Source organism: Ctenopharyngodon idella, chromosome 3 (genome assembly GCF_019924925.1).
Source record: "Ctenopharyngodon idella isolate HZGC_01 chromosome 3, HZGC01, whole genome shotgun sequence".
In the NCBI taxonomy this organism is placed as follows: domain Eukaryota; kingdom Metazoa; phylum Chordata; class Actinopteri; order Cypriniformes; family Xenocyprididae; genus Ctenopharyngodon; species Ctenopharyngodon idella.
Window position 1 is genome coordinate 23,081,893 of NC_067222.1, and position 13,881 is coordinate 23,095,773.

At 34.7% G+C, this 13,881-nt stretch overlaps 1 long non-coding RNA gene across 1 annotated transcript; it reads left to right on the forward strand.

Moving 5' to 3' along the window:
- The first annotated feature begins 7,547 nt into the window (after positions 1 to 7,547).
- Positions 7,548 to 11,511, forward strand: LOC127509251 (uncharacterized). The gene is made up of 3 exons (XR_007929184.1): positions 7,548 to 8,010; positions 9,016 to 9,078; positions 9,933 to 11,511. It is a non-coding gene; the product is annotated as an uncharacterized LOC127509251 (long non-coding RNA).
- The last annotated feature ends 2,370 nt before the right edge of the window (positions 11,512 to 13,881 follow it).

Genomic DNA, 13,881 nt, shown 5'->3' on the forward strand with positions numbered 1-13,881 from the left:
ACATACAGTAACAGTACACTATCAAAAATCACTCTAATATGCTGATTTGGTGCTCAAGAAAGATTTCTTGTTATTGTCAATGTTGAAAACAGCTGCTTAATATTTTTGTGGAAAGTGATAGATTTTTTTCAGGATTCTTTGATGAATAGGAAGTTCAAAAGAACAACATTTATGTCAAATAGAGATCTTTTGCTACATTATAAATGTCTTTACTGTCACTTTTTATCAATATAATGCATCCTTGTTAAATAAAAGTATTAATTTCTTTAAAAAAAATATCTTACCACAAACCTTTGGACAGTAGTGTGCTAGCCCATACTATATTGCACAACAGAAACATATTGTACAATGAAAAAAGTAAATGTTTTAAGAATAAAGTTGTAACATTACAAGATTATAGCAGAAATATTTGAGAATAATATCAAAATGACAAGAATTGAGATGATGCTTTCAATGCTATACAAAAAGGTGGTATTGTTACTTAAAAAAATTGATTTGGCACAGAAATACCAGTACTCCCTAATCTATAGCAAGTATATAATATAAAGCAACTAATCCTTTTTTGTTTTAGTTTAAAGCTATGACCTTAGGGTCCACATCTTTAACTACTGTACTTTTAAAAACACTTACAGTAATTTAACATGTTCCCACTGACACTCCAAAATATATACAGACATTTGTGCTTGAATGCACACACACATACACGCGTACATTAGACCATCTGAGTTCAGCATGTCTGTAAACATAGTCCAGAGAGCCGGATGTCTCTGGAGGTGAATATCTTTGCTGAGAGATGCAAGGGGAGACAGAATGTCGGCTCTAATGGCCAGATCAAAGGGAACTCCAGCCAGTAGTTTTACATGGACATCCTGCAGTGACATGAAACAGCCTCAGCCATGCAGTGAAATGAAATGTGAATCTGAGTCTCAATACCTTATCTAAGGGCAGGGAGAGATAGTATATGTATATACGGGTCTGGTCAGCAGTTCAACATCTCAAAGTGTCTCCACAAATAAAGCTTGGCTATAAAAGATGGATTCTATATTCATGCATCAAGTTGTCTGGCAACCGTAAACAGCCTACACTCTGCTTAGCGTCGTGCCAACATCATCTCTGGACCATGGTTAAATCACTGTAACATATGGTCCCTAAAGCTTACTGCTCTAAAGGTTTTAAGAATTTGTTCATTGAAAACAAATTCAAGCTGAAGAACCACAAACTCTCTATAATAAATTTATTGAAACTACTTATTTCCACTTGGCTAAAAAAACGTTTTATATTGGAGGTATTTGATGTTTTTAAAAAATTACAGCTGGGTTCTGTATATTTGGAAATCCCAAAGCAAACGCACCTTCAGATTTTTGAGTCAAGTTGATTTCAAATTCGACTTGTATACCGTAACGTAAAAAAATAAAAATAATGACAAAAATAATAAATATGTAAAAATAAAATAACATGTAAAATGACATGCAAAAAAATAAAATAAAATAAAATACTGTTCAAATGTTTGGGGTTAGTAGATTTTTTAATGCTTTTGAAAGAAGTCTCTTATTCTCTCCAAGGCTGCATTTATTTGATCAAAAATACAGTAAAACAGTAATATTGTAAATAACTGTTTTCTATTTTAATGTATATTTAAATGTAATGTATTCCTGTGATCAAAGTTGAATTTTCAGCATCATTACTCTAGTCTTCAGTGTCACATGATCCTTCAGAAATCATTCTAATATGATGATTTGCTGCTCAAGAAACATTTCTTACTTTCGTCAATGTTGAAAACAGCTGTGCTGATTAATATTTTTGTGGAAACAGTGATATATATTTTTTTGGGATTCTTTGATGTATAGAAAGTTCAAAGAAACAGCATTTGTTTAAAAACAGTAGTGTGGAGCATGACAGCCCTGTCTGCTCTGATTCCTTATTTTATCAAAAATAAGACTAGCACAGATTTATGCATATGCATAATCCAAAAATATGAATATTTTACTCTGACACTAAAACAAACAGTGCTGTGTGCCCTCCTCTGTAGGCTCTGATACAAATCAAACAGTCTGTAATGATGAGCTGTATTAGGAATGTCAGCTGACACACCTGCCAAAACCACGATTTCCTCTTATCTCAACGGTTGTGCTCAGTACTTCATAGTGTCATTCATGCCAATCCAAGTCACACTCACAAACATCTCTAAATAAGAGACATGACACCCCGCAAGCTGGGCCATATTTTGAGGGGTCAATAAGGAATGACGCTCCGGGCCCTGTGATGAGGGGGCCCACTGTTGTACCCCTGAAGGAAATACTCTTTTCTGACAATGTATACTTTATTATAGTATTCTATTCTAAGATTCTAGATTATAAATCTTACCTATATATGCAAAGCAGCAAAAAATACTGTAGAAGAAGCTGAAACTCCAGAGATCTGATTTCAAATCTTATCTCAGTATATCAGTGCACTTTTCTCCAGACCATACTAACAAAGTTAAATGCAAAATTAAGTGTAAGTACATACATGTAGGCTACATGAACATTATCTTTAAAAGGAAAACTATCTGACAGACAGTTGAACGAAGCAGAACCTGGCAGACTGTGACCTCTTTAGTGCAATCAGTGCTTCTGGAAATAATCAATAGTTCTGTGGAAATTATTCTGAACAAATTATATATATATATATATATATATATAATGTCATTAAACTAGAGGTGTTTACTTAAAACACGTAAGGTGTAAACATATTAACATATTTGAATGTCTTACAGAGCACTTATTTCAACCAATAGGCTCAGAAGGTGAACTGTGTAAATGCTGGACTATTCCAATAATATAAATAGAATATATAATAATAGAACCAGAAAAAATAAAGAAATATTAAACCGACAAGAAAAAAAAAATGATACTTAGAAAGTGTTGTAACGGCAAAAAAGACAGGTATAGCTCACGTTTTGGACCAACAGAATATCTGGAAATGCTTATTCAACTGTTTATGCTGCATAAAAGCACAACGCAACCAGATTATATTAAGTTCAAACTCTAATGCCAAGTTATTCAAGACTAATAAATTCAAGAGTAGCACTTTCAACCAACCAATTTACTAAAAGCTGTTGCCAGTACAAGACGACCATCAAAATTGCCAATTTTATTTTACCTTTCTCAGCAAGAAAAAACGGTTTTTCTTGTATCCTAGGTCCGAAGGTTAGTGTTCGTTCAAATCCACGCTGAAACTTTTGCTGGTCTGGGAGAAAGTCCAGGCTCCGGGCAGCTGTCGCTTACGCACGGGTGTCTTGTATGAAACCTGAGAAACGCCTCAGGTAGGATCATCACTTCGCCTTAAACTTGTAACACTCTGCCAACTTCTCCCAACTGTCACACTCCCGGGGGATAAAAATGGTTATGACCAAACTAACGGTTGATTTTAAACATAATGATGGATAATAGTCACGTTTACTATACCTTAACACGCTGACAGGAGTGAAAAAGTTTCACTAAGTAGACTAAGGCAGGTCTTGCGTTGTGTAATAGGCTACTATAGGTGGATGCTCGAAATCATCTAGAGAAATGTAATTAAACGAATTAAATAAACAACTGTTTAATATGTTCAGACAACCCCATTATTAAAATCACTGGTTAGTCTAGTGATTTTAATAAAGAGCTTGTTTGAACATTTTATTACTTAGCTGTTTTAGAAAGTCATGCATTTAGCCTACATAAGCTGTTCAATATATGGCTTAAAATTAAGCAGCTATATTGAATTTGTTTATTACTTCACAGGCCATCTGTCAAATGATTGCAACAACACCATGACCGAACATGATGTAGATTTTCTCTTTGCCCGTGTTGGGATAGGCCTATCCCATTTCAAAAGGTAACCAAGAGTGCTTTCTGAGAGCGTTAATTTACGACCTCCCAGAAGTGACAACAGCCAATACTTGACTCTCTGGTGTCTGGTAGTGTTTGTCGGTGTTTTCAACAAATCGTTATAAACAAAGTGCAGACTTTGAAGGAGCATTTCATTTTACAAATACGCCCTTTGATTGATCAAGTCTGAACGCCCTTGGAGGAACTGAACGTTTTCATTGTGAACGAACTTAATGATATATCCTAATTATTGTTAATATGTAATTCATTATTTCAGGAGCTCATTGCTTCCACCTTCAATTAAACTGCTAACAGTGATTGTAAATTAAATTGCCTAAATTATTACATTATTAGCTAACTGCATTCTGTAAATTGTAATGTTGACATGCGTTCTCTGTAAAGCTGCTTTGAAACAATATGTATCGTAAAAAGCGCTATACAAATAAATGTGAATTGAATTGAATCGATTCAGCCATTTCGTTTGTGAACGTACTGAATGAACTGAGACACTCTTTCTGCAGTCTCATAAATTCGACATGCAAATTTTAATAAAAGATGGCATTTTGGTCATGATTGGTTGAGGAAGTGATTCAATGACTCCCTCGTGACACCGAAAGAATCAGCAAATGAATCATTTTGGTCAAAGGATTCAAACGATTCAACTCACTGAGATTAATCAAAATATTCACTTTTGAGAAACAGGTTTCATGAATGCTGACCATATACTGATGCGGGAATGTTATGTGTTCAATATGTGGGCTATAACTGAGAATATATAGGCCTACGGGCTTAGAATTTGTCTTTTAGAGAATAGAGGAGTGTTATTCACTCTTGGTGAAACCGATTCAGCTCCACTGGAAATACAAAGTACTATTTCACAATGTTCTATGAACTGCATTAAGTCATCTTTTCTGAAAATATGAAGATGAAAACAGGAAATTAAATGAATAGACTGCATTCATGCAAATGACGAGATCCTCTGTTCTCTCTCTTCATTTGGTCTTGTGTGTGTATTTCCAGGATTTTTGGAAGAAGATAAATCTGGTGTAGGATCTTGCCAATACAAAAAGGCTTTGTATAGAATAGACTACATCATATGCAACAATAGTGTATTCAGAGTTGTAATTCACAATAAAAACTCAGTAATGGACTAGAGACACTAAGTAGTCTGTGACATGATGTATTGCTTAATTTAATATTACTTGAGAGGTCAAACACAAGTCAGGTTTATCATACTATGAATTTTGCCATGCCAAATTCAGTAAAATCCTCATAAGTAATATAATATAATATAATATAATATAATATAATATAATATAATATAATATAATATAACAAATTATAGATATATTAAAAAATGTGACCCTGGACCACAAAACCAGTAATAAGTCACATGGGTATATACATTGTATGGGTCAAAATTATCGATTTTTCTTTTATGCCAAAAACAATTAGGATATTCAGCTTTCAGATTATGTATAAATCTCAATTTTTAAAAAATTGACCCTTATGACTGGTTTTGTGGTCCAGGGTCACAAATAGCAATGTTCTGATTTGTATGAGTGACACTGCATCTAAAGGAAACTAAAATAGATCTTTAAATGTGTATATTGAGATATGACTAACAGACTTGAGCTTGAACTCCATTCCCAGACAGAAGCTGTGGATCCACCTGTCTCAACACCTGTCATTTCATCTCATATAGTGTACTGGCAGCACAACGGCTCAACCTACTGGTCATTTGTAGTAATACACCAGAACACTTGATTTGAGCATCAGGGACCAGTTGTTCAAAAAGTTTAATTTGGTTCAGAATTATCTAGATTTGGAAATCCCATGTTTTGCTATCCAGGATTATGTAATCCATCTTACTTTTGTTTTGGTTATTAAAAACAAAACAGGATTGGATCACTCTGATCCAGATGCACACTTTTTCAAATTTCTGTAGCCCTCATGTGACCCACAACAAAAACAAACAAACATTAAAGATGCAATAAGGCATGCAGTTGATAGAAGTTACTTCATCTCTGATATTTTTGGCAATGTAGTTTATATACAGTGATTGAAAACACTTAAAATTTGTTAGATTGTGTCAAAATGTTAGATCGGATGGATCTCTGTGTCAGAAATATCAAATATATCAGATCCAACCACGGATGGCGAATCCCTGCCAGAAGATATAAGTTTTCTATCAGCCGGAGAGCTTGACTGAGAAAGCAAGGGAAGAGCAGAAGCAGGAGACAAAGTGATGATAATAAAAAGAGCAGAGTTTATTGAATAAACTTAGTATGTTTCAATGCTCAGACGTTGTCTGACCAGTAAAATTCAAGCAAGTGTTATTATACCAAGAGAAAAACAATGGAAAATTACTGCTTCACAACATGGTGCTGTGACATTAAAAACTTTGAAATGGAGACATTCTCTTATCTCTAAATCATGAAGACAAACATCCCTTAAAACCACACAATCATAAGATTTAAACAAAAAAGAAATAATAAGTAATATAAAATATAAAAAAATAAATGACATAAATGAATAACATGAATAAATGATAAATGATGTAAATCAAATAATATGAATAAATGAATGACATCTACATAAATGACTAATGATTATAAATAATTATAAAATTAAATCATATCAAAAACAGAAAAAATAAAACAACACAGATGTATGATTGCTCTCTTAAAGTAACACACAGGTTGCTATTGAAAATCTTTAGATCCTTCAAATGAAATATTTTTGTTTGATATTGACAGCCGTTTAGGGATTATTTTATGGTGCCAAAATCTTTTTTTCCCCACATTACTGTATTGAAAAAGGCTTAATATGTTGCATAATGTCTACTTCTAACTTATTACTTTAACAGTTAAACTAATCAAGAGCAATATAAAAATAGAAATGTGTATATATGACATGATACAAATGTCTATAAAATATCTACATAGTTTTTTTTTATTAATTTGATTTAAATTTTAGTTCTTTTAGTACATCATGTTAAACTAAATAATAAGATAAATTTGCAGCTTTCACCTTCAATTCTTAAATAATTTCTCCAATTGAATAATCAACAGCAAATCTGCATTAGCAACTTCTACAATTAGTTAACGCTGCCCTCATGTGGAGCACAGACAGAAAGACAGAATTTGTAGATAGTGTATGCATTTATTTCTAAGCACGATTCATTTTTTTTTTTTCTTAATTTCTTTGCATAAATATTTAGCCTATTTATTCATATATATTTTTATATTAGAAGATTTGGTCCTCCATAATATAAATGTCTGTCACCCAAGGTTCAAATATGCAGAAGATGGTGGAAAAGCGAAGAATGTGCAGGACCCGAAAGATTTTTCTGATGAACAGTGGACAGTTAAACTATTTAGGACGAATAAGGGACTCGTCACAAAACAAAATATCATCCAGGTAAGTTTTGAACGGGGTCACCTTTTACATTTAGATTTTATTAAACAACAAGGAATTATCAACATTTTGCAGAATTTGCAAGGTGTATGTAAACTTTTGACCACCACAACTGTATCGAACGGTAATGTTTTTTCTTTGTACAGATGACAACGTTATCAAAACTATCCCTGTTCACACGGATCAGCGCAAACGACTAAATCGCTGTATTACGCATGCCAGACAAGTAGTTGGCGATGTCACTTTGTAAACAAAGACTACGCGCCTGCGCACATGAGCACTCGCCTCGCACATGCCTATCCACCTTATTTTTTACAGTTTACTGCAACATGATATTGATATTCTTCTCATCATTTCCCTATAGCGGCTAATAAATTGGATTCGGAAGTCTCGCACATTCACAAAAAACACATTATTTCCGCGTTGAAAAATAAGGTGGGTAGAATAAAAACGTAGCCTAATACGCACATGTGCATGCCGTAACCGATTTCATAGATTGGCGTTTTTGCAGTTTAGCCTACACGGAGATGATAACGGTATCATTTTCAAAAAATTATATTTTGAAACCCGTTTTCAAAACCCGTTGTCGGCAAAAACGCATAAAAAGTTTTTCGTTTTTCAGTTGAAAATGGTGTCGAGTAAACAGCCCCTAAGAGACGAATTACCTCAGTCATCAGGGCAACATCATTGTTGTCACATGTTTCCTCAGTTTGGAATTTGATTTCATCATTTAGTTCAGGTGTGTGTTGTTAATCATCATTGTTTTCAGTTGTATATACGTTCATGTGTGTTCTTGTGTTTTGTCAGCTCATGTCTATGATTATGTTATGTTGTTTCTCTTCTTTGTACGTTAGATTTAGCTGTGGATGTTATTATGAACTTAAACTCTATTTTGAACTTGAACCTTCATCTTCATGTGCTTCATATACAACTCATGACAGAAGTGATTTCATGTGACAGCTGTCACTGATCAATTTAATGTATCACATTTTAATGTGTATATATAACAAACATTTCACAAGAAATACTATATCTAGGCTATTGTTAGCAATAAAATGTTAATTTCAGTTAATTATTAAATTATTGGCTGACAATTGCCAAAGACCCATTATTCAAGTTTTAAAGCTGATGTTTCTTCACTTTATTTATTGATTGATTTATTTGACTTTTTTTTCAAATTGAATTTAAAAAAATACAAAATAAAAAGACGTTTAATAAACATTGTTCATCCACATAAGGAATGCGATTACTACAAAAATGAATAAAATGAAAATGAAAGGGCAACACGAACATATATTAAATTTATTGGCTGCACTGATGTCAACAACACCGGTCCACTTCGAGCACTGCTGACACTTTTTGAGCAAACTGTGACGATTCATTCTTGCACATTTCAAATGTCTGAATCTCTGATGCTAAAAAAACAAGGGAAATACACAAAGTTTAGCCATTTCTTTTATTTGCTAAATAAAACAGCAATGTTTCGATCAATAAAGATCATTGTTAGGTTGACAAAGATCTTTACTGATTAAGACAAAAGACAAAATGATCGGGAAATAAATGAAGGGTCAACTGGAGTGGCTTTCAACAAAACATCGAGGCAAGTGCATTGTTATTGTGTCATCTGTCCATCTGAGCATATATTTAAGTAAATTATTATTTAGGCAGTTAATTATCTCTGTTAAATCTGTTCTGATGAGTGCACAATTTAAATATTTTGTATGTTTTTAATTTGCTGCTCTAGGCCTTGAAGTCATTCTTGATAAGGAGGAAGATGCTCTGTTCAGGACAAGCCCAGCTTTGAAAGGTATTGTGAAATACGTCAATTTCTGCTTGAGTTGGGGTACTCTGACTCGAGTGCAGACTTGAGTCCAACTTTTAACGGACTTGCACTTGTCACAGATGCATTTTTACTCTGACATGACTCAGACTCAGGCCTTTCGGACTTGAAAAAAGTTTAAAGCGAGTGCAACCGAGTCCAGCGCTGTTGGTGTCCTATTACTTGTAATTAGTAATTAGACTGTTTACATATGTACAGTAAGCTTGAGAACTTTTTATTTATGCTAGTAAGTTAGGCTAGTATTCGTTTTTGCTGTGAAAATGAAAGTAATTTTTTAAACACAGAATGGCAACTTCTAAGTATGAGGCAAAAAGAAAAATAATGTTTCTAACCTCTTGGAAGCAGTAGTTCACATGGGTCAAAAATTACAAAAAAAAAAAAAAAAGCTGAATTTGTCACAATACAGAGGTCAAGTCAGCCATAACTTCCATTACATGATGACTTTAAGATTGTTCAGCAAGATACTATGAGATGATGTGAAATCAAAAATTAAAATAACAAGATGCAGTAACTTTTGTTACATTTAAATTGACATTGCTTTTCCAAGATTTTAAGGTTAAAACAAGTCTAAGATATGATTTTATGACATACAATAGTATTTACTTGGCCGTCTTTGACTTAAAGACTCAGACTCGACTAAGGTGGACTCGAACCCAACACTAATTTCTGGTTTATGATTTCATGATGAAAGTGCGAGCTTGATATTTAAAGATAAACTGAATTACTGTTTTTCCCAAGAGAGAAATCAACTAAATATGAACCTCTTTAATCCTAGGAACCACAATACTCATACAAATAAAATTTCTGCTTTCTCCTGCCAGTGTTTGAGACTCCCACCACCTCTGAGACTCGCACTGCCTCTCTGACTGACACTGCATCTGAGACTGACACTGCATCTGAGATTGACACGGCATCTGAGACCAACACTGCCTCTAAAATGACACTGCCTCTGAAACTGACACTGGCTCTGAGGCTGCCTCTGAAACTGCCTCTCAGATTGACATTGTCTTTCAGACTGAGATTGTCTTCGAGTCTGACACTGCCTCTGAGACTGACAATGCTTCTCAGACTGACACTGCCTTGGAGACAACACCACCTCTCAAAATGCCTTTTAACTTCCATTTTCTCTGAGACTGTCACCGCATCAGAGATTCTCACTGCATTGGAGACTGTCACTGTCTCTCAATTGCCACTGGATTTGATACAGCTGTTGCTTCTCAGACATCCACTGTCTCTGAGACTGTCACTCCCTGAAGACCTGAACCCCTTTTAACATCTGTGTAACACAGTTCGTAGATCAGGGAAGAAGGAGATGGGAACTGGTGAACGTTCAACAATAATTTAATAAATAAACAGACACAAAACAAAAGTAAAAGAGGCAGTCCCTCACGGACCGGTTCCCAAAACGCACTGCCATCTGCTCAGCCATGCTCGATGGCACCGCCGATTCCCCACAGTGGCGAGGACTCTTTGACAGTGTGTTCCTTCTTCCTCCTGGCCTTAGGCACCAATGAATGGCTCATTATCAATCACGGCACCAGCCTTGCACCATTCTCACGGCCCTCAGCCTCATCCTGCTTCTTATTCTCTATGCCAGAGGTGCCCAAACTTTTTACAACAAAGGGCCAAAAATTAAACTTGATTGAGACAATAAAATACAAAATAAATTAAAAATTGGCAATAAAATATACTCCTAGATTTCTTTATTCTCTGTACTCTGTTGTCTATGGAAGAGAATTCATGCCACTGTGAAGCACATGAATACACAGCATTTCATGTCTGACATCATTCCACAATGCTGTCTTACTTCACTTATTAATTAAACCACTGTGATTTATTTAGAAATGAAACAAGTGACTGTTCAACCACACTGATTTATTCAGGTATTCGTTCATTTTGTGTTGCTCAGAGACAATTCTGCTTTGGCTTCACTTGGAAGTGTTTTCGTTGACAATGTTGTGTCTAAATTGTAAATGTAATTTTGCTCATTATTAAAGGAAAGTTTCACTGCTGGCAAGATGGACTTTTAATAAAACTTGGCTGTCTATGCAGTAGAAACATGGGGGGAAAAATTAAATCTGTGTTACATGACTAGAGAAAAGGGCTGTGGCGTTTCCTGTTGCCAAAAACGTCATCATCCATAATGCGCTTTTGATTTTTGATGATGCCCCTCTGCCAATCCGACTGTCCATGGGGCGAGAATACAAAAAATGTGGAAGTTTGATCTGTAAACCCTGGAGCTCTCAAAAGTTCACCAGATGACTCCAATTAACTTCTTATTTATTGAACTGTTGCATAAAAGCAAATCGTAAACTCTTGCTTGTGTGATATTATTTTGCAAATCTGAAATACTTGAATCTGTGCTCTTAGATATACAGTAAGAGAATCATACACTGTATACGTCTGCCAATGATGAGATTTGATTTAGAAGTCCAGATGTGTCATAGAAGATCATTTTATAGAATTTTTATTGATCATTTTCATAGTGTTTTTTTTTCTATTCTATTCTGTTACTTATGTTGGTGAAGTAGCCTACTTTTACTTATTAACTTGAATATTCAAGGAAACTTGCTGCTGCGAGTTGAATCACTCATCACAAAATGTACACACACTGGATTCAGCATTGTTCTATTAGACAACAGTAGTTTATTAAGTTACTGGAATTATATATGATTCAATGCATCAGGCAGCTCAAGTTATAGCTATAAAGTTCTCAACCCATTGAAGTAAGAGACATTGAAAACTATGCTCATACTTACATCCAAGAAACACTCCTCTCCTCCTACCCTGTCAGTATGAGTTCATGTAGGCTTAACAGCATGAAACCAGACACTCCCAACAGCCCTGCATCTCTCTGTCTGGAGATGGGCATCCCACAGAGGGAGACCTAGAGGGGATGAAATCACAGCAACAGAAGGGTAGGATCCATAGATGCAAACAGATACCGGATGAGTTATAGGAGTCTATACACCACTCCTGCTGTCTTATGTGATTCACTAAAGGCTTTTGGTATTTACACTAGAGCTGAACTGACAGACGGAGCATGGAAGGGGAATTCATCATAGATCTGGGAGGTGAGGTTCAGACAGAAAGTGGTTACTGGATTTAATTTTAGTTCACTTATCCTTGCACTTAGTTTTCTTCTGTCTGGATGTTTATCTTGAGTTGTGGGCATGCACTGATTTCTGCAAACTTAAATTGTCAAAAATAGATATTGATATCTTAAAGTTTTATTAAATGTTTTATTAAATGACTACTTCTTCTGAAATAAATATTGTCATCATTTACTCACCAACACATATGACTTTTTTTCTTCTGTGACCAGAGGTGAATGAGATTTGAGATTTGAGTATCAGTGGATAACGCCTTAATTTTCAGTCTGTTCCTCACTCAAAGCTATCATATACCTTCAAAAGACTTGGAATATAGTGTACATGTGATATTCCACCACTTTTATAGTGCTTTTTTTGTGCTTTTTTCCCCTTTTTTTCCCTTTTTTTTAATAGGGCAAATAAATAATAGTAATGCAAAATTTATGTAATGCAAATGTAATAAGTAACACAATTAGTTACCTTTTTTAGGGAGTAATGCAATATTGTAATGTATTACTTTTAAAATTATCTTTCCCCGAACATATTACACACTCTCTTTTAGCCTATTGTTCATAGTTTATTCCTTCCATCTGGGGCAGGAGGTTCAGAGCAGGGCTGAATGAACAGTTGGATGTTTCTCCTCTTTTAAACCGTTGTTAGTGGTGTCTGCTCCAGGCACCTGAATGACAGACTTCAGGGGTTAAAAAAAAGCAAGAATGGCTAGCAGTTGCTGTTCATAGCAAAACAAGACATAAGGTGTTTATCCTTAATAATTCCCTTGATCTCTTGAAACTCATACTCATAAAGACAGAAGGCTCTCCAATGAAACACAACAAATGTTATTAACTAAAAGTGAAGTGTCTAATATTTTAAATTCTCCCATCGCAGATTAATATGCAGAGACTAAGTAAGGCATTTTTAAGTTGATTTCTCTGAAAAGTTTAAAATTGTGGTTTTTAAAACATTGCTGTGTTTATTTGTGCATTCAGACCAGCAACATGGCATGAATTTAGGATGGGACAATCTGTTTGACCTGTGGCACACTTTACCTTGTTAATATTTAATATAAATATTTTGTTCTTTCACATTCATGATCAGTAAATGACCTCTGTAAACCATACATACAAATGTGCACGAGACAAGTTACCAGAAGTGTCCAAATTTATCTATGGGAATGAATTCCCTCTGAAATTCCCTCCATCATCTCCTCAATAAACCAACAGCTTTATGAAAGTTCCAGGACCTGCCAGTTTAATCAGAGACATGGACAAACAAGATCTTTCTATGCTCATAAAAATAAAGGTTACAAAAGGAGGTTTTTGCAACAGTGCCATAGAAGATTCTCCAAAGAACCTTTAAGTGAACAGTTCTTAAAGTCACAGTGAAATCAAAATGGACCATTCTTTTTTATTTAATATTGCAGTATTTATTATAAATGATTTATTCGTGGCGTGCACATCATTATTATTATTTTTTAAATTCATGTGCCCTCATAATATTTAATCAAAATAACTTCCTCTCCCTCTTGCAATTGCAATGTTGTTAACAACATCGTTTCTCCGCGACATGTTTAGTGGTGTGAGGGTGGAGCAACCTGTCACTCACATGACATCACAGCAATAACAAACCACAATGATCCAACCATCCAATCAATTCCCAATGAACAAAATCAAGTCCC